Source organism: Notamacropus eugenii, chromosome 1 (assembly GCF_028372415.1).
Source record: "Notamacropus eugenii isolate mMacEug1 chromosome 1, mMacEug1.pri_v2, whole genome shotgun sequence".
NCBI classification, from domain to species: domain Eukaryota; kingdom Metazoa; phylum Chordata; class Mammalia; order Diprotodontia; family Macropodidae; genus Notamacropus; species Notamacropus eugenii.
In genome coordinates this window covers 527,694,304-527,715,573 of record NC_092872.1, presented here as the reverse complement: position 1 = coordinate 527,715,573, position 21,270 = coordinate 527,694,304, and the positions used below count along the sequence as shown (strand labels likewise).

At 40.5% G+C, this 21,270-nt stretch overlaps 1 protein-coding gene across 2 annotated transcripts in view; it reads left to right on the top strand.

Annotated features, from left to right (window-relative positions):
- Positions 1–21,270, top strand: part of CIB4 (calcium and integrin binding family member 4) — an 82,448-nt gene that overhangs the window by 9,866 nt on the left and 51,312 nt on the right. The gene's annotated exons all lie outside the window — the stretch shown is intronic.

The following is a 21,270-nucleotide window of genomic DNA, read 5'->3' as shown; positions in this document are numbered from 1 at the left end:
GCAATGAAAGGTTAAGTGTCTTACCCTTGGGGTGACACAGCTTGTATATATTAAGGGCAGGATTTGAATCCCAGATTGCATTTCTAAATTACTAAGATACCAGATGAGGAGCAGTGAAGTACAATGGAAGGAACATTTAGTTTGGAGTTGTAGGGCTCGAATTTGAATTCTGGCTCTACCACTTAAAACTTGTGTAGTCTTGGGCAAGTCATTTCCCCTCTCTGGGCCTCAGTTTCCTTATCTGTAAAATGAAAGGATTGGACTAGATGAATCCCAAATTTCCTTCCCACTCTAGGTCTACAATCCTAAATCCAAATGATAAACTAAACTTCTTGGGGACAGGGGCTATTTCGTTTTTGACTTTGTTTCCTGTGTATCTGTGCAGTGAGGTGGAGCAATGGAGAGAGTACCAGCCCTGGAGTCAGGAAGACATGAATTCAAACCTTTTCTCAGATACTAGCTGTGTAACTCTAGACAAGTCACTTAACCCTGTTTGCTTCAGTTTCCTCTTTTACAAAATGAGCTGGAGAAGGAAATGGCAAACTATTCCAGTATCATGGAGTCATGAAGAGTTGAACACCACTGAAACAAATGAACAACAACAAATCCCAAGCACATACCATAGGGTCTGGCACTGCCCGCCGCCCCCCTCCCCCCCGCCCCATTCCTCACTCTAAACCTGTGATTTCATTTATGTAAGGGACTTCCAGAAATGAAACTGCATCTGCTAATGCAGATCAGCAGTTATACTGAATTGGTCCTTTTTATAAGTGAAGGACAATCACAATAGTCTAAGAGAGTTGCTCTGGGGCACAGAGAGGTTTAAGTGACCTTAAAGTGACTATTCAGTAATACAGCCAATCTAGGTAAGAAATAGGAGCTTTACTTGAGTTCTTCCTGACTACAAGGTTAGCTCTCTATCTACCATACTGTCCGTCTTGTACATAATAAATAATGCTGATTGATGAGAACTAGAATTTATATAGCACTTGAAGGTTTGCAAAGAGTTTTAAAAATATTGCATTTGATCTTCACAACAAATTTGAGAGGTAAGTGTTATTATGATCACCATGTTACAGATCAGGAAACTGAGGCAAACAAAGATTAATTAACTTACCTAGGGTCATACAGGTAGTAAATATCTGAAACTGGATTTGAATCCAACTCCAGGTCCAGTGCCCTGTTGACTAGACTATCTAGTTGCCTCTTAATAAATGTTAGTGTAGCATGGAGTAAGTTATGTGTGGCTCTTAGGTGAGACAGATGTCTGACATCTTCTTTCTCCACCCTTCTCCAAGAGAGGCAGAGAGGGGAAGCAGAAGTTTAGGGCCAACAACTCTGGTCTCCTCAAAGAGAGGGGATACCAGGCTAGAATTATATCAGCTTCCTTAAATTTTATGAGTTTAGAGTATATGATTTTTAGGTTCAAGGTAAACTCCTGATCACTCTTTCTCAAAGGGGAAAGGAGGACCCCAGACTTTATATCCAAGGCTTAACTTCCTTCTCACCAAATACCAGTTTCACAATGAACACACATAGTAGATAACAAAGAAACACATTTATCCAAGTTGATAGCAAAACAGAAATCAGAGAAAGCACACATGTGAGACTATATAGCAGCTAGTAGAGTAAGGGAATTCTCCTATTAGGATCAAGGTAACTCAGCTCAACCAAGAAAGAGAATCCCAGATCTCACCCTAGGGGACATGCTCAGAAGTCTCTAGCATAGTAATGTGGGAACAGGGCCATGATGGAGATTACCAGCAACTCTCAGGTCAGCTTCTTCCTAAAGACTTTTTCTCCCTTTAGTAACCTAAAGAGGCTGTGACATTGAACATCTTCTCTCTCAAAGCTGGAAGCCAAACATGACTGAAGTAACTCAAGAGCCCAAAGAGACTGAAATGACCAGATCTCTTTTCCCAATCTCTTGCTGACTCTACCCCACCCCTCATGCAGGCACAGGATGTTTAACTTCACCAGTAAGGATAAAGTCCCATACCAATGGGGTTTGAGATTCAGATTACATTCAGATATTACCTCCAGATAGAGAGCTGATGGAGTCAGAGTGCAGATTAAAGTACGTTTTCTTTTCTGTCTTTCTTTTTTAAACATGACTAATGCAGGAATTTTTTTTGGCTTGATTATTCATATTTGTAATAGGTTTTGTTTTTCTTACCTTCTCAGTGGGTGGGGGAGGAAGAAGAGATAGGAAAGAGAGAATTCTAAACTGAAAATAAAATTAAGTTGAATTTAAAAAATAAATATTAGGTTATTTATATTATAAGAGGGTTTTCCCCAAACCCTTAACCCTAATTTATACTATTATAACTAACAGTCTTCTTTGTACCCTGATAGTTTTATCAAGTGCGAACATCTTTCTGATGAATTTCATACTAAACAAATCAAAGGAATAAATTAAATTTAGGCAAATCCTTAATCAGTTTGAGACTGGTGTGTTTTTGAGCTATTGGATGAAATAAGACAGTCGTAAAGAAATTTTGTTGCAATTGGTTGAAAGAATTAGGGCCTGCATATACCAAAAAAAGGATTCAAGTTTAGTCCATTTTGGGGAGACCTTTGAGATGACAGCCTCTGCCAGAGGGAAAGATTTGGACTTCCCATCAGAGCTAGCTAGTAGCTCCCAGGAAAGCAGTGAACCCAAGGACAAACTAGACACATCAAAGAAAGACAGTTTTAGGGAATGTGACCTCTTCAGGGTTGAGAGAAGTGTAACTAGAAATCTATAAAGGCACCAACTCTTGGATCCTATCGGAGAAAGAGATGATAGAGAAAGTTCCGTGTACCCTCGGGCAACTTCGTGAGGACTTCATATAGAGAGATAGATAGATAAAAAACATTTGTTAAGTTCCAAGGACTGTGCTAAGCACTGGAGACAAAAATACAAGCAAACAAAACATTCCATTCCCTCAAAGAACTTCCATTCTAATTTGTGTTGTTATTTTTATCATGTGCATAGGAGTGCTGGAATTGGGAGAGGATAGGTATCATGTAGTGTAGTCATGGCCTGGAAGTGGTCTGTAGGCCTGGTTAAAGATGAGATAAGGCAAAAAGAAAAAAAAAATCTTGCCTATTATAGCTGAGTTTAAGGTTGTAGCAGGGAGAGGAAATGAAGATGAGGACTGAAGTGGAGCCAGCATGGTGAGGAGATGTCCGAGAAATCAAGAGAGGAATAAAAGGATCTAATCAGGAGCTGGCAGTATCTACTTTGCCACTAAGCTTAGGTTCTCCTGGACTCTGTATGTATTTCGGGGAAAGTGTGTTCTAGACCTTTGGGGTAAAATTTTTTGCAACTGTTCTTACTATACCATGTTATTAAAGATCCTTTTCTCAGTGTTCATTTGTTGGCTGACTGATCGTCAATGGAGAGCACATTAGATAACCTAGTACCAGAAAACCACATGTAATCTCTCAGGATTACTCCTAGAACCCTGAGGGGAGAAACGGTGAGTCATCCTTTGAGGACTCACCTGCTAGTAATAGTGAGAGCTGCGGAGTGCTCTAAAATAGACTCCATTCTCTAGAATCTTGAATAGTTGTGGTTATAGCACCAGTGGGAAGCAGTGTGTGTGTTCGTTCTTTGTTGCTGAAGAAGATCATGCCATCATCAGAGAAATAATGACATGACTTGCACTTGACTCTTGTTTTTTTGAGTGAGGCAGGGCTGTGCAGGTCACCAGCCTCACTTCTCCTCCAGAGCCATCTGAATCCAGTGACTAGATATTCATCAGGATGACTGGAGATGACCCAGGATGAGGCAGTTGGGGTTAAGTGACTTGCCCAAGGTCACACAGCTAGTGAGTGTCAAGTGTCTGAGGTAAGATTTGAACTGAGGTCCTCCTGACTCCTGCACTGGTGCTCTATCCACTGTACCACCTAGCTGCCTGGGAAACAGAAAGGGGAAGGAACACAGCACAGTTTTGGATGTAACAAGTCCTTCAGGTGTGTACTGTACCCCATCTCCCAAGGTGATCATTTCTGGATCTTCTCACGCCTGGAAAGTTTTAATGGACTTGCTGGCTCTTGCTATGAGTCAGTACTGTGATGTGGGCAGCCAAAAAAGCTTCAGTAATGGAAATATAATACCCAAAATGAGGGGAGGCAATAGTCCTGCTGGATTTTGTCCTGGTTAGACCACATCTAAGATGTTGTACTCCTTTTGAGGACATTATTAAACTATAGTGTATTTAGCAGGAGGTAAATAGTACTAGGGGAGGGGGTTCTTAAAAACCATGTCATGCAGAGATACATTGAAGAAATTAGGGAGTTTTAGCTTGAAGAAGAGACTGGAAGAAGGAAAGAGCTTGAATCATCATAGCCCTAATGTCAACCATGGCAGAGAAGTATATATAGTAAGTACAAAAATTCATTTCATGCATTCTTTTAGCAGCTAGAAAATCCTATTGCAGGGATCAGTAAAGTTTTTCTGCAAAGGACCTGATAGTAAATATTTTGGACTTTGTAGGCCAAAGAAGCAAAATCAAAATTATTATGTAGGTACATATATAACAGGAGAAAAAACCAATTTCCACAAAATTTTTATTGATGAAATTCAAAATATAGTAACAATCCTACTAATAATAACTGAGTATACTTTTATATAAAATTTTTCTTTTGTTTTGGAATAACATTTTACTTAAGTGGGGTTCAAAGTTAATGTTTTCTATTAGCAAAATTGATTAAAATTGTTCAGCTGTTAATGCTGATATGTAATAAGACTTTATGTATTTCATCTCTGAAATTGTCTTTTTACATAGATGGGTACTATCAGATACTGATATCAACATATAAGCATATGATTTAAATTGAATATATTTATCACTTGAAAGGCATGTATATATTTCCATAATTCTATAATTCTTCTTTTGATATTTTCCTTTTAGCTTGTCATTACATTGCAGATTAATCACTTTGAATTGGAGGTTAGGGGGAGGCTCTTTAATTGTGGTTAACTGGATTTTGAAATATGGACATTTCTCTTGCACTTTTTATTGAGAGCTGAAAAAACTGCTAGAACTGTAGTTTGAGCTTGGAAAATATATCCACTGCAAATTTGTATGGGAATGGATATCTTGCTTCTTTTTTTAACTTTTGACAGCATGAGAAGTGTATAAAGCAGCTTGACATAACTTGTAACTGACACAGTGGTTATGCACTAGTAGTGAAAATAAATAAAATGCTGCAGTTCAGGATTAGGTGTACTACTCCATATGCTGCTGAGTTATACTTGCATCACTGTGATTCATAATGCACTGAGCAGCACCACATATGGTCTCTTTTGCAACTACTCTGCTCTGTCATTGCAAGATGAAAGCAACCATAGATAATACATAAATGAATGCATGTGGCTGCATTCCAGTAAAACTTTATTTATAGACACAAACTAGAATTTCATGTAATTTTCACTTGTTGTGAAATAATACTCTTCTTTTGATTTTTTTCAGCTGTTAAAAAATGTAAAAACAATTCTTAGCTTGAAGGCTATACAAAAATTGGTAGTGGGCCAGATTCAATCCAGGGGATAGCTTGCCAACCTTTGCTCTACAGTAACTGCCTTCCTCCTAAGCAACTGAATTTTTATTAATTACTTATTATATTGAGAGGTAGGCATGGTGGACAACCTGATACTCCTTGAAGTCAGGAAGACCTAGATTCAAGTCTTATCTCTGAGGCATACTGGATATGATCTCAGGGAAATCACAATGTTTCAGTGCTCTCAGTGACTCTCTATAACTATAACTTGTAGAGAAGGTCCTAGCCTACATTAGTAGAAGAAGTTCCCTCACCAGGGATTTCTCTACACCAAGAAAATCATAAGTTCATTTCCTATTCCTGTTCCCACTTATGAATGACAACATTGATCTGATGGTCTGTATTTATGCATCTTGACCCCAGGCATATTTTGTGATACTTGCCTTGGGTACCAGATTTGCTAGTTACATTCAAAGCATGATTACCATCTTCAAATATTTGAAGGTCTGTCATTCAGAAAAGGAATCTGACTTGTTTTGCTTAAGCCTGGATAGGTGGTTGGGAGAGAGGTAGAGGTAGTAAAGGTGTAAAAGTTACAAGGAGGAGGGTTTAGGCTCAACATAAGGAAAACTCTCCTAACGGTGAGAGCTGTCCAAAAATGGAATAGAATGCTGCAGCCAGTGATCAGTTCCTCAACAATGGATGGCTGCAGGCAGAGGCTGACTGAGCAACTGGGAATATTATTGATGAGATTCATCTCTTCCAGCACTGTCTATGATTCTGACTTCTGATAGCAAACTCTGCTTCACAAGCACCCAGTTCCATTTATTGAACTTTTCTTCTATCCATCCTTTAATAGCTCCTCTATCATACCCATCCTCTGACTAATCTTCATTTTCTCTTTTTCTACTAGTGATTTCTCCATTGCCTAAAACAAGTCCATGTGTCCTCCATCCTCAAAAACCCTCATGTGATCCATCCATCTCTGCTACTGGTGTTCCTGTAGCTCTTTTCCTTTTTATGGCTAAATTCCTCAAGAAAGCCATCTACAATGGATGTCTCTACTTCCTTTCCTCTCACCCTCATCTTAATCTCTACAATCTGACTTCTGACTTCATCATTCAACTGTAATTGATATCCTCAAAGTTCCTCACAATCTCTTAATTCCCAGATCTGATGGCCTTTTCTCAGTCCCTATCCTTCTTGACTTCTCTGTGGGCTAAAATCACACTATTGATCACTGCCTTGTCCTGCATTTGCTCTTCTTTCTAAGTTTTCATCACACTAAGCTCTTCTGGTTCTCTTTCTACCAGTCTGACCACTCCTACTCAGTCTATGTTGCTGGAGACTAACTAATTGTGGGTATCCCCCAAGGCTCTGTGCTTAGCTCTCTCAAAACAAATACTTTGTTTGACATGCAAAGTCCTTTGTAACCTGGTTCCTCCTATTTCTTTTTCAGTCTTCTTTTTCCTTATACCTCCTACATACTCTGCAATCAAATGACACTGGCCTCCTGGCTTGATGTCTGACATCATCTCCCAGTTCTGGGCATTTTCACAGGCTGTCCCCTATGCCTGGTATTCTGTTCCTCTTCATATCCTTTTCTTGCCCTCCCTGGCTTCCTTCATGTCCCAGCTAAAATTCTGCCTTCCACACAGAAGACTTTCCTTGTCTCCTTAACACCAGCAGTTTTCCTCAGTTGATTATCTCCAATTTATCCACTATCTAGCTTGTTTGTTTGCACATTGTCTCTCTCACCAGACTGTATTTGTGGCAGACAGTGTTAAGACGCAAGGTCTAACACAAAGTAGGCACTTAATAAAAAGGTCCCTACCTAAGCTCTACTTAATGCCTACATTTTGGTCCCTCCTGGCTCAGAGTGAATATCAATGGTAACTGTTTCTCTTTGGAATAGCAACTCAGAGGGTCTTCCTCTCCCAACTTGCTTTTTTCTATCTTTTTCTAATTAAAGGGGCCATCCCTTGCCTCCTTTCTTAAAGAGGCCTATTCACTTGAATGGGTGTTACCTCACTCCAAGTGAGTACCTGAAAAGGCCTTAGCCTAAAAGGGCCAGGGTCTCCTATTGCACCAGGGCCATCTCCAGTTATCCTGATGAATACCTGGTCACTGGATCCAGGTGGCTCAGGAGAAGAAAGTGAGGCTGATGACCTTGCACAACTCTCCTTCACTTAAATCAAAGTCAACAGTAAGTCATGTCATCATTCCCTGATGTCATGGTCCTCTTCAAAAATGAAGGATAAATACAACAACCTGTTGACTGACATTCTTCATAAAGCCTTCTTGGATTCTCCAAAGCTGAAGTGACATTTCTTTTCTCAGAACTCTTATTGACCTTTCTTTGCTCTCTTAAGCACTTATTTTATTTACTTTTACCTTACAATTAGGTATGGGCCCTGGACTGCAACAAATATTGCATCTCTCAGACCACCTAGCACAATACTTAAGAGCTCAATAAACGTTTATTGAACTGCATTAGGAAAGCTGAGTTGAAATCTGCCCTCCTGTATCGGCCATCCATTGGTCCTCCTTGGACCCTCTGCAGCTACGTAGAATAAGTCCAGTCTCTCTTACATTTGACAGGCCTTCAAATATTAGATTTAACTGATTCTTCCATCCTGTTGAAATCTTCCTGGACCCTGATTTTATCACCAAATATATTCACTATCCTTCCCAGTTTGGTGACATGAAAATTTGATAGGCACACCATCTACATTTTAATTCAAGTCACTAGTGAAAATGTTGATGAAATAGGCCTGAGGACAGAAGCATAAGACTAAAGACCTCCTTGCAACTCAAAAATAGAAAGGATCAATGCTTTTGTCAGCATAGGAACTCCCTTCATCAACTGAGACCCAGATAAAGAAGTCTCTGCCTTAGGCAATAAATTCCAGGGAGTTTCCTGAAGGAAAATCTTGAAGTCACAGGGAGGTAGAACTGGTAATGAATAGCATGCTAGGAATTGCACTTATCTCTTCTGACTCTGTACCTAACAAGCCTGCTGCATCACTGTTCTGTTCATTCAGTAAACTAAAATGCATCTTGCTGTGTTATCACCCAGCCCACATTTGTCTGTCTTGTCCACAAGGGTACGACGGAAGGCCCAAGATACCCAAGATCTACCAGTCAATCACTATCAATAAAGGAAACAACTGTCACTACTCGTTTAGAGTGAATCCATGCTGGTTCCAAGTGGTCCCCACTTTATTTGCCTTTAAACTACCCATTTAATAGAAGCAGGAATGACGCTATGGAAAGAGTACTGGATTTGGACTCAGATGACACAGATCAAAACCTAGTCCTGCCATTTACTGCTTATTGACCTTCTATGGGTCATGTAGTTTCTCTGAACCTTAAGTTCTTCATCTGTAAATAAGGATGTTGGATCAAATGATCTCTAAAGTCCTTGCTAGCTCTAATATTCTGTATTTGTATAATTCACCTCAGCTAGACTCTTGACTATCACAAGGTGAAATCTATCTTCTTGTTTCTCTTAGGTTTAAATCCTTTTTACTGATGTTTTTACTATTTAAATCAGTCCAAGCTTCATTGTCCATAATAGAGAAGAGAGAAGCCAATTAACAGCCAAATAGCTTAGTTTTCTGTCTTCTACTTTTCTGTTGGCACAACACCATATACTCTCTTTTGAGCTAATGCTGTATTACCTTGACATTGTATCTACAACTATATATTTCCTCAGTTTAAATTAGGATCTCAGGAGCAATCTTGAAATCACTTAAAAATTTGGGTCATGTAGACTTTGTTATCTAGGGTTATCCTATCTTTTCCTTTTTCTTCATGTTATATTAATAGTGATACCTTAGATTTCACAGCATTCCCTTGTGGGTTCCAGATGCCAGACAGACATGTGTCCTTCATTTCTACACCTGACAGATGGGATATAATTTTAAATTCCATGTGATTTAACACCTAGAGAAAATGCACAGGGTTCGAGAGGTTATATATTTTCAAGGATCTTCACATCAGAGACTCTCCAGTGCCACTAAGGGAATGGATAAGCTTTGGAGAATTTTTCCTTTTTTCATCTTATTACCCTGACTCAGACAATCATTATCTGACACCACCAAATATATTTTGTCATCAACTCTCCTTGCAAGTACATGGCCCCACACACTCAGAGAATGAATACTTTTATTTACAGGTCAAAGGAAACAAATATAGCTCCCACAGAACTTGACAAGGAATGATATCTGACCATGAGCAGCCCTCCCAGAAGCCTGTAGAACCGGTTACTCCTCAGTATTACCTTGAGTTGGGCTCAAGTCTTCTTCTAGTAATCTAATTGCCTTCAGTTCTCAATCTGAGACTCCTACGGAGCCTCATTCATCACCAGTGTTCCCCTTCACTGTTCCGTTGGCCTTTCTGCAGATAACTCATCATTCTGCCTGCAGTTCCCTCTGTAGCTCCCAACAGACTGAGGCAGATGTTGTTCTTCATATCACTGCCCCCTTCATTCCCTCCTTCTACATAGCATCACTTTGTCAGCAGATCTACAACAAATGTAGTCAGTAATTCATTGCTCCCCCATTGCCGCCTCTTGTGACAGTCTCTTTAAGCACCTCAGAAGTGAAATCTCTTCTCAGAGTCTTGTCTGATTGTTGCAGAGGAGGGGCTCCAGAGCTCCGTTGTTTCTCCCTGAGACTTTTGTCATCCTTGCATCCATTTCTAACACAGTGCCAAACAAAGGACTCTGGGTTTCTCACTTGTGCTACAGTTTTGCAGATTTCTTGACTCATGGAAGTTTGCCCAGCAAACAAGAACACATGGCTTCTCTCATCTTCCAAATGGGACTCCATCTCCAAGGTCAAAGTGAATATCACAGTCCTATGCCCTCTTTCTCCTAGCACCCAGCCAGTGTACTTCCCACCTATGCCAGTAGTATTAGGGAACTTAAGAGCCCCCTAATACCTTCTCCAATCTTCCCTCCTACCCCAACTGCCCCTCGGAGGCTAAGTGAAAAGGGTTATTCAAATTGCTTGGAGCTCCTTTTAGAGACATCCAGGTAGGGGAAAAGTTAAGTACTCCCTTCCCTTTCCCCACCCCCTCCCCAGGGAGGACAAAAATGTAGTCCCCATATGGCCCTTCTGGCTCTGCTTGCTGAAATGAGTTTTGTGGGAGTGAATATTTACATGGACTGAGAAATAAAAAACATTTATGGCCAGGAGCCATGCCTATATAAAGTGGATAGATGTCTGGTTTAACAGAGAAGTCTTGGATGTTAACTTCCTGTCTTAGGATCATGCAATTTTAGAGCTGGGAGGGGATTCAGGGGTCACTGAATCCAACTCTCCTTTTTGTAGGTGAGGAAAATGAGGAATGAAGAAGTCGAATGAGTTTGCCCTGGTTTGCTAGAGAAATCTGTGGCAGAGAAATGATCAGAACCCATGTCTTATACCTCCAGTAGCACTATTCTTGATACCATGCTGAGTTGCCTTCCTTCTGACACATCTCCTTCAATTTCCTTTTAGTCCACCATTGGTCCTTACCCCTTCCTTTTTCTCTTTCTCTCTCTCCCCCTCTCTTCTTCATTGAGAGCCATATTTATTCATCAAATCACAGTCCTCATATTTCCCTATCCCGGAGATGTTTTAGGGTTAATGTCCTGAACAATTCTCTTGATTAAAATCATCTATGGCTATGTCCACTTCCTCTCTGACTTGATCCTCTTTTCCTAGGCTGAATTTTATAATCCAAACATGTCTGATACTAAGGGTGAGTACCTGGTACAACCCTCCACCCCTGTTCCTTTTGCAGTGAGTTCCGCAGTTTTGCCTGCTCTGGTCTGCACAGGCATTTCTGAAGTCTGGTCACTTCTAGGTTAAGCCCTGGAAAGCTTCCTAGCCTGGCTCAGGACAGTGGAAGAATCAGTGTACCAATGTTTTAGTCTTCGCCATCTCTGGAAAGAGACACAGCCCTTCCCCCAGTGCAGCCTGGAAGAGCTCCGCATGACTCACCCTTTAAAAGGATTACAAGATTGCTCCTAGGATTTTAATTAAAAGTGGGGAAGTGCACAGATAAAGATATGATACCAGGTTAGCCAAGGATGGCACTGAGGGGCTTTCCTATTTTTCATTCCAGTCTATGCAGGAGAAAGGAATTAGAGTCCTTTCCATTTCTGCCTGTACCCAAGCCCTAGAGGTGACACAATGGGCCCACAGAGGAAGTAGAGATAAGGGCAAAAAGAGGATGGAGAGACCAGTAGGCTCAGAGCACATAGAACAGGCTGGGCACCAATAGCAGAAAGGAGAAGATGGCAGAAGATGGTATAGTAAGAGCTAACATTTATACGGCACTTTAAGCACTGTGTTGTTTTGGAGGGAAGAAGGTAGTATCTCCTTTCATTCATTCAGTGTGGGAAGATTTAGAGCTGGGAAGGGGTGTTAGGGGCCGCTTAGTCCAACTTCATTTACAGATTTAAAAAGAAAAACAGAAAAATTGAGGCTCAGAGAGAGAAAATGATTTTGTTGTTACTCAATCATGTACAACTCTTCCTGACCCCATTTGGGGTTTTCTTGGCAAAGATACTAGAGTGGTTGGCCATTTCCTTCTCCAGCTCATTTTATAGATGAGGAAAGCAAGGCAAATAAGGTTCAGTGACTTGCCCAGGGTCACACAGCTAGTAAGTATCTAAGGTTGAATTTGAACTCAGGTCTTCTTGACTCCAAGCCTGGCAATCTATCCACTGTTCCACAAACTACCCAGCAAAAGTGACTTTGAATCCTAGATTTAGAGCTAGAAGGGATTTCAGAAGTCACCTAGTATTAATCCTTTGTTTTACAGATGAGGAAACTGAGACCCAAAGAGTTTATGGCCTATCCAAGGTTGCACAGGTAGTAAAAAGTTGAATTGGTATTTAAACCCAGGTCCTTGGACTCCAAACCAATGAAATATAAACTCCTTTAAGATTACGGATGATCTCATTTTTCTTTATGTTCCTCCAGCACCTGACACAGTGCTTGCCATTCAGTAAGTGTTTAATAAATGCTTGTTGAATTGAATCTTAACAAAAAAACTTTTTTAACTCCTCAAAGAGTATTTCTCTGTCTTTCATGGGATCATAGATTTAAAGTTAGAAGGGACCTTAGAGTCCATCTCATAAAAATGCTTCATTTTACAGAGGAAAAAATTGAATCTCCAAAAGGAAGTACAATTATGAGTTCAGAGGAATGGAAATTCATAAATTTAGAAGTCATCAGGTCCAACTCTTTCATTATACAGATGAGGAAACTGAGGCCCAGAGTGGTTAGGTGACTTGACCAAGATCACACAGATTGTTACGTGACAGAGTCAGAATCCAGCATGCCTCATTGTTAGTCTCCCTCTAAAGAAGGGCTTGATCTTTTGTGTGTCACTTATCCTTTTGTCAGTCTGGTGGTGTCTATGGACCCTTTTCCAGAATAATGTTTTCAAATGCGCAAAATAAATGCATATTTTAAATGAACAAAATACATAAGATTGCAAGGGAAATCAATTATATTGATATACAGACATCAAAACATATCTCTTTTAAAACACAAGCTGGCAGACCCCCAGACTAAAACAACTCATTAAGTGCATTATTCAATGCTCCCTCTCACCCTAAGCATGTTCCCTCCTACATGGAAAACATATATTATTCAATATTATTCTATGTTCAATGCTGTTTACGGTGGGTAAGGGGGAAGGGGCATGTAGATAGCCTAGTCCATGCTCTGGGGGAGCTTACAGTATGATTACTGTGCTATTACTTGTGTCCTAAAATGCAAGGGGATGAAGAACGTCTATTGCCCAGACTATGAATATACAGGTAGACAGACAACCCATGGGGTTATTTATCAATATATACATATCTTGGTTGGACCCTACAAATCAATGATGAGTTTGGTCCAGAACTGAACCCAAAAGGAGAGTAGATGGTATTGCCCTTGGAAAACTGAGAGTTCTTTTGATGACCCCAAACTTCTCCCTAAAACAAAGGCCCATCTTTTTAAACTATTTTATATTCTTCTGGCAATGCAGTATGGCTGTGAGTCATGGAACACCATGTCACCAAAGAGCCAATGTTGAAGATCACATAAGGGTGATGGAGTGGGCGCTTAGTGGGCATGAGCAGGCTTCAATGCCTTACAAATGAGGAATTACCAAGGAGAAGTGGTGCAAAGAATGTCACCATGGAAAGTATTTGAGTGAAAAAAAAGAGAGGCTGATCATGCAAGATATAACCCAGGGATTGCTCTATAGATAGCCTTACAACATCAAGAGAAAGCTTGAAGGAGCCCAGGTATGTTGTTGTTGTCTTTTTTGTTTTTCCTTCATTTTCAAAGAAAATTAGTGACATCACAGAGCAATGTCTTGACTTGCCCATGAATTGGATTTAAGTGAGTCAGAGTTACACAAAGTTGTCAGCCTAATTCTCTCTTCCAGAATCACCAAAGTCCAGTGACAGGACAAAAGTCAGGATGACTGGCAATGGCCTGGGATGCAGTGGGTGACCTTGGCATCTTCAATGTCTGACTAAGTTCTAAGCACTCCCCAGTACCTGCTTCAGCTGCCTTCATGGCAATTGGAACAAATTGTTCCCATTCACCCATTCCACCAGGGAAAGTCTTCACATACTTGGGTAGACATACCCCTAAGTCACTGATGGGTTTGAGGCCTGTCCATTACTCTCAACCTGGTTTAACAAAGATGGTTTTATTGGGGTATGACTGCTGTGTGTGCTACAGCTTCTTAGAGTCACAGGAGTAAGTTGGGTGAAAAGTAGATCTCTTATAAAAAACTTATGAAAAGACACCAATAATCACACAGAATAGGTAGTCTTGGATGGGTTGCTGGATGGATCTGCATTGTTGGATGGAATACTAACATGAATGAATGAATGAATGAAAAAGGATTACATGCTTACTATGTACCAGGAACTGTGGTAATCACTGTAGCTATTTTAATTTGGGAAACAATGCACATAGGGGAGTGATGAATAGGAAAGGGAGTTTTAGACTTAGTGCAAGGAATGGCAAATTAATCCATAGGAAAATTCTTTGAAACATCTTTTCCAGAAGCAAAGTAATGTTGATCAGATTACTAGGCCTGAGAAGTTGTTGTGTTCATCCTTAGTTGCTGAAAAAGACCATGCCATCGGAGAAATGATGACATGACTTGTACTTGACTTTGTTTTGAGTGAGGGAGGGCTCTGCAAGGTCACCAGCCTCACTTCTCCTCTGGAGCCATCTGAATCCAGTGACCAGATATTCATCAGGATGACTGGAGATGGCCCAGGATGCAATGGGAGACCTTGAACCCTTTAGGCCAAGATCTATTCAGATACTCACTTAGGGTGAGGTAATGCCCATTCAGTGAATAGGCCTATTTAAGAAGTAATCAAGGGATGGTCCCTTTAATGAGGCAAAGAAAAATCCCTGAGAAGTAGAATGTGGAGGGAGGGGCACATGGCTAGATAGATGTGAAGCACGGGCCAGTCTTTAGATCACTAGATATAGTGGGCTGGGCAAGTTTGTCTTCAATCACTCAATCATCAACCAGCACTATTCAGTTCTAGGGCAAGAGCTTCACACTTGAGTGGATTGATTTACCCAGGGACTGGGAACACGACTTCTGGAGGACCAATCTAGAGGTTGGAATTCCAGGTCAGGAAAAGCACCACTTCTCTTTGGTAATATCTCATTTGTAATGCATGGAAACCTGCTCATGCCCACTATGTGCCCACTCCATTGCCCTTGTGTGATCTTCAACATTGATTGTTTAGTGACGTTGGTGTTCTATGACTCACAGCCATGCTCCATTGCCAGAAGAATACAAAATGATTTAAAAGATGGGTCTTTGTTTTAGGGAGAAATTTAGGGTCCTTAAAAGAATTCTCAGTTTCCCATGGACAACTGCAGCAAGGTGACCTGGAACGGATGGATACTTATGATGTGATCACAGGTCTATTGGAGTGTTGTTGTATCATCATAACTCAAATTCTCTCAGATTGGTGAACTCCCAGTGTGTTGTTCTTTAGTTGTTTCTGAATTTTTGTGACCCCGTGTGGGGTTTTCTTGGCAAAGGTACTGGAGTGGTTTGCCATTTCCTTCTCCAGCTCATTTTACAGATGAGGAAACTGAGGCAAACAGGGTTAAGTGACCTGCCCAGGGTCACACAGCTAGTAAGAGTCTGAGGCCAGATTTGAACTCAGGTCCTTCTAACCTCAGACCTGGCTGCACCAGACTCTAGACTGCACTAGACCTCAGACTCTATCCACTGCACCACATAGGTGCCCTTTTATAGATTTTAAGGAAAGACTATTATCCAGGGGGAATTGTGTCTAGCCTAGTGTAGGCTAATTGCACTTGGATGGCCATTTCCAGCTCCTGAGACTCTCAGACCTGTCTTTCCTTCTCGTTGGGGCAAGGCAGGAAGCCTAACACTAGTTCTAAAGGGATGAGAATAAATTGACAAATCAATGAACAGACATTTATTATACACCCATTCTGTGCCATACTATGTATCTCTGAGGTTACAACAACAAAACAGACTTCAATAAAAATTGAATATCTACAGAGTCTAAAAGACTGAGAGGTAGAAAGATAAAGGGAAAAGCTTTCAGATGCAAAATTCTTCACCTTAGAAAAAAATGGAGCACAGATAGATGACAGAGGATAGAGCACTGGGCTTGGAATCAGAAAGATTCATCTTCATAAGTTATTTGTCCCTTGTTTTCAAAGAGGACCAGTGACATCACAGGGCCAAGACTTCATGAGTTCCAATCTGGCCTCAGATACTTATTAGCTGTGTGACCCTGGGCAGGTCACTTAACCCTGTTTGCCTCAGTTTCCTCATCTGTAAAATGAGCTGGAGAAGGAAATGGCAAACCACTCCAGTATCTTTGACAAGAAAACCCTAAATGGGGTCACAAAGAGTCAGACAAGACTGAAAAATGAAAGAAGCAGCGACAATAACAAGAAAAAATGGAATCCTTAAATATTTTAATTGCATATGAAGAAGTCAACAAGACAAAGTATGCTCATCTAGGCCATAGACTAGATAGAGGCATCCAGGGATGTGGCTAATCTTTAGTATTCACACCTTGTCCTTAGCCAGTCTGCATAATGTTCCCAAAGGAGTATGGCAGTTGGAAAATACTAGCTAAGGGACATGGTGTTACTCCGGGAGGGAAGGGGCTTTTGAGCAGGAAGAATTCATGGAAGAATAGGTCCAGATCTTTACCATTTCCTACTAGGAAGAGATGAATAACTCCAGGACTGAGCATCCCAGGGAAGCAGAGAGAAGAATTATCTTCCTGTCTTAAACTAAAGGTCATTTCTCTGTCTGAAAGAGCTTTTGCAGTATTCCAGCTGAAAGAAAGTATAGTAATCCTTCGCTCCACCATCATTTCCCTATGCATATTGTAGTGACATTGTACTGTACTTTGGGTTCCCTTATGGAATAGCTTGTCCTGGTGTTGGGTAAAATTGCTTGTAATGATTGGTCCTGCCATTTGAGTAAATGGGGACTCAACTGTCCAGCAGCACTGTGAGTTAGGTGAACGAGCCCTGAGGGGTTACATTACATGAATATGTGATGTGCAAAATACATGAAGTAAATGTAAGTCATTATCAAAATCCATATATATGTGGGGTGTACAAATTCATTTATGTAATTAATTTTATTGAACTTTAATCATAATAACTAATTGATCCAAGCTGGGGAACATGATACCTGGTGAAGTTAGTTGCACAGTGGGCAAGAGACTAGAGCCCATTAGCTTCAGTAGGTCATGTATGCTAATTCATTAGGCAAAACATTTTTTTTTTTTGCACACTTCTCAAGGAGTCCACATAGATATTAGATGTCTGAGACCTTGTTCATATGATAAGTCTGTTGGGAAAGCAGAGAAGGGGGAACAGCTCCCAAAAGCCTTGACTTCCTCTTGAAAGTCTTACTGGTACTTATGATAGCTAATAATAGCTAACATTTATATAATGCTTCTACATGACAGGCACTGTGCTAAGAGATTTATAATCATATCTCATTTGATTATGAGACACAACAATCCTGGGAAGAAGATGCTATTATTATCCCTATTTTACAGACAGGGAAACTGAGGCAAATAAGTTAAGTGACTTATCCAGGATCACACAGCTAGTAATTGTCTGAAACTGGATTTGAACTCAGGTCTTTCTGACTCCAGACCCAGCACTATATCCACTGCACCAACTAGTGGATAGGGGCCATGTCTTACTCATCTTTGTAATGTCTCTTGCTCCCTAGTGTTGCACATGACTGGTATTCAGTATATACTTATTGACTTTCTTAAACTGAGCAAGTTCTGAAAACGCCTTTTCCTTCTTTGTCTATAATCCAGAATTCTCCTGCTTCTCCTTTGACCTCTCTGCCTCTTCCTTCTCTCACTCCCTGAGGCTCTGTAATCTACCCTCTGTCCTTTTAATCAATCAGCAAGCATTTATTAAACATATTCTTATGGGCTATGACACTGTGTAAAACAATGGAGATACTAAGAAACAAATTACTCCCTCCCTTTAAGAATCTTACGTTCTAATAGGACAGAATGTGAATATATAGTTATATGTGAATTGCTTTCTTCCTCTCCCTTAGTGGATATAATCACAGAAAGTAAGGGACAAAAGTAAGGAGGTATTAATATGTTAGCAAAGTGCAAAGAAGTGCCCTGTTATCCAGGGTATACTGGTAAATGTTTAACAACTGGTTCTCTGGGAAAAAAAGGACACATACATATAACTTTTAAGTTTAATCTGTCTTATGAGCTTTTTCTCCATCACTTATTTAAGTCTAGATAATCAACAAAACAATATATCAAGCCCTGATATGTAGCAATTGCTGATTTCTAAGGTATAAATGGTTACCCTAGAAATTTAACGACTGGCTTTCAAGAATCTATCGGAACTGGCCCTAGCACACTCCTGTTGTTATCCATTTCAAAGCAGGAGAAAGTTTTTCTAATTGAATTAGAAGAGGAACTTGACATTGATTGACTAAAGATTGGCCACATCCCTTCATCTCTTTAAAAAGATAAGCCTGCCAAGTCTTTAAGACAATTTCAAAATAGTGGAATAGTGTTTGTGTCAGGGAACAACTTTGTGAAGTATGAACCCTACCAAAAGGTGTAGGGATAAGATTTTCACACACACCCACATACACACACAGTGTAAAATGACTGTTATGTGTTGAGTCTGGAGCACACAAAGCAGGGGCAGAATACATTTCCAAGGAGTGTAACCCACTGGCAGCAGAGAAGAGAGCCAATCATAGATTTAAGGGAGACTTAATCTTGGCAATTGGGAGCTGACTTATGGAGAAGATAAAACCCAGGGAGCTGAGATGAATGATGTGTCTAACAGAAACACTAGACCAGAGGTGGGGAACCTGCAGCCTTGAGGCCACATGTGGCCTTCTAGGTCCTTTGGGACAGTTTTTTGACTGAGTTCAAGTTTTACAGAACAAATCCTTTTATTAAGAGGATTTGTTTTGAGAAGTTTGGATTCAATCAAAGGGTTGCACTTGAGGACCTAGAGGGCCACATGGGGCCTTTAGGCCACAGGTTCCCCACCCCTGCACTAGACCCAGGGAGGAGCAGCATGAGGATACCATGAAAAGAGACAGTTGGAACTTCCAGTACTAGAGGCATGAGTTTTCTGAAGGCTTGGCCACATGTGGTGTCTACATGTATGCCTCACTATCAACAATCTCATAGTGTGTGGCCCCTCTTTCCACTAATTCACCATATATTTATGGGAATGTGTGTCCCAGGTTTTTTTGATTAATATTGTGTAGTTAATGGTTCTTACTATGCCATCTTAATAATACCTTTAGTCTGAGCTGATTGTGTGTACTGGCTGACTACCAAAGATAAGCTTACTGGTGGGAGCTGGTAAACTGTAACAGTTTTAGGAATTTGGACCTACAGAAAATCCTTAGATAATAATCACTCCCTGGGAAACCAAATTATAAACCATGAGTCGAAGAGGTAATCCGGAGGGAGTATTTTATAGGTAAGATACATACAAAATAGTGGCAAGGTAACATGAGAGGGAAGGCACTAGAAGCTGAAGAAATCAAGAAAAGTTTCTTGCAGAAGATGAGGCTGGAGCTGAGATTTGAAGGAGACCAGGGATTCTAAGGGATTTTAGATGGTTCTGAAATCTTAGCATCTAGCCCCAACTTGTCTCCTGAGCTCCAGGTTATATTCCTGTTCACCTGTTGACTACTTTCACCTGCAAACCCCTTTCCCCCTTACCTTCCAACTCTGTATGCCATGAATTAGGCAATTAATCTAGCTATATCCATATATGTCTACATAGATATAGAATGCAGTTATAATATATGTAATATACATTATGTGTATGCATATGTGTATACATATAATATGCATATATGTATGTATACATATACACACGTGTATATACTAAACAAATGAATCAATGAACTATTCAGATTCCTCTTCTCTCTATCCTTGGGGAATACTATTTCCCAAAGCAAGGGCTAAATCAGAACAGGGTTCATTAGTTAATCTGTCCTGACTAACGTAGTCAGTTGCTAGCCAAGAGAGGCAGGCCTAAGGACCCTCTGTCCTCACAAGTTCCTTCCTAAAAACTGGGGCTTTATGGGAGATAGTGACTCACACTACCCATAGCACAGCTTTGGAAAATGCTTAGAAAATAGGGCTCCAGGGAGGTCTGAGCAATGATGTCACTTAGCTCTTGGTGACCTATTGGTCTGGGAAGAAAGTTCCCTTTTCTTAACTTGGGTTCACTTAGGAAGAAATGTCTTTATTTAACATGGGACTTAAACACTGATGAGAAGCTGTTTACCTGTCAACCTGGCAGAAGCAACTGGAGTCACAAGGACCAAGGTGATAGAAAAATTTGTGGGTTGGAATGGTCAATGAAGTGACATGGTCTGCTCTCAGTACTGAGATTTGTTTTCTTTTGGATCCTTTTCTATTTGGTCTTGTGAAGTTTTTTTATGTTTAAAAGTTGATTCACTTGTTTCTGAGTAGTTGTAAATAGTTATCTTCATTTATATACACACTGGTGAGGGGTGAGTATTCTGGCCCTGGGGTGCCTTAAGTTTCCATTGCCAAATCTTCCCAAGTCTAGATTTGTTTACTTGGTATACTGATCCCTCCTCCCACTCCAAAAAAAGGCATCACTACTCACTAGTGGCAAGGACTGGAGCAGACTGCACAATCTGGAGAAGATCTGTCTTCAGTAGCAGTGATGAATGTCATTCTTAGACTCAGGGACCAGTAGAAGTAACTGGGACCTTGGACCTCACCTAATCCAGTCACCTCATTTCACAGATGAGGAAGCCAAAGGTGACAGAGGTGAGGTCATCAGCCCAAGGTCACATAGCTTTGTGAGTAGTACTACTGGGATGAGAGAGAACTCAGACCTCCAAATTCCTCCTGGCCTGGAGGGAGGGGGTATCTTTCTACCATACTGGTTTTTTTACTTTTCCTTCACTGTCCTGATCCCTTCTCCCTATCCTCACCCTCCTGACCTTGACCCAATTCATTTCTTTGTTTTGTTTTGTTTTTATAGAATCTGAGAGTTGGAAAGGACCTCAGAGACCATTTAGTCCAACCCATTCCTTAACAAGTAATCCTTCCATAAAATACTGTGCAAGTGGTAATTCAGCCCTTGCTTAAAGCTCTCCAGGCATAGGAAACTAGTTAGTTTCTGAGGCATCCTATATCTCTTTGGAGATAGCTATAATTGGCAGGAA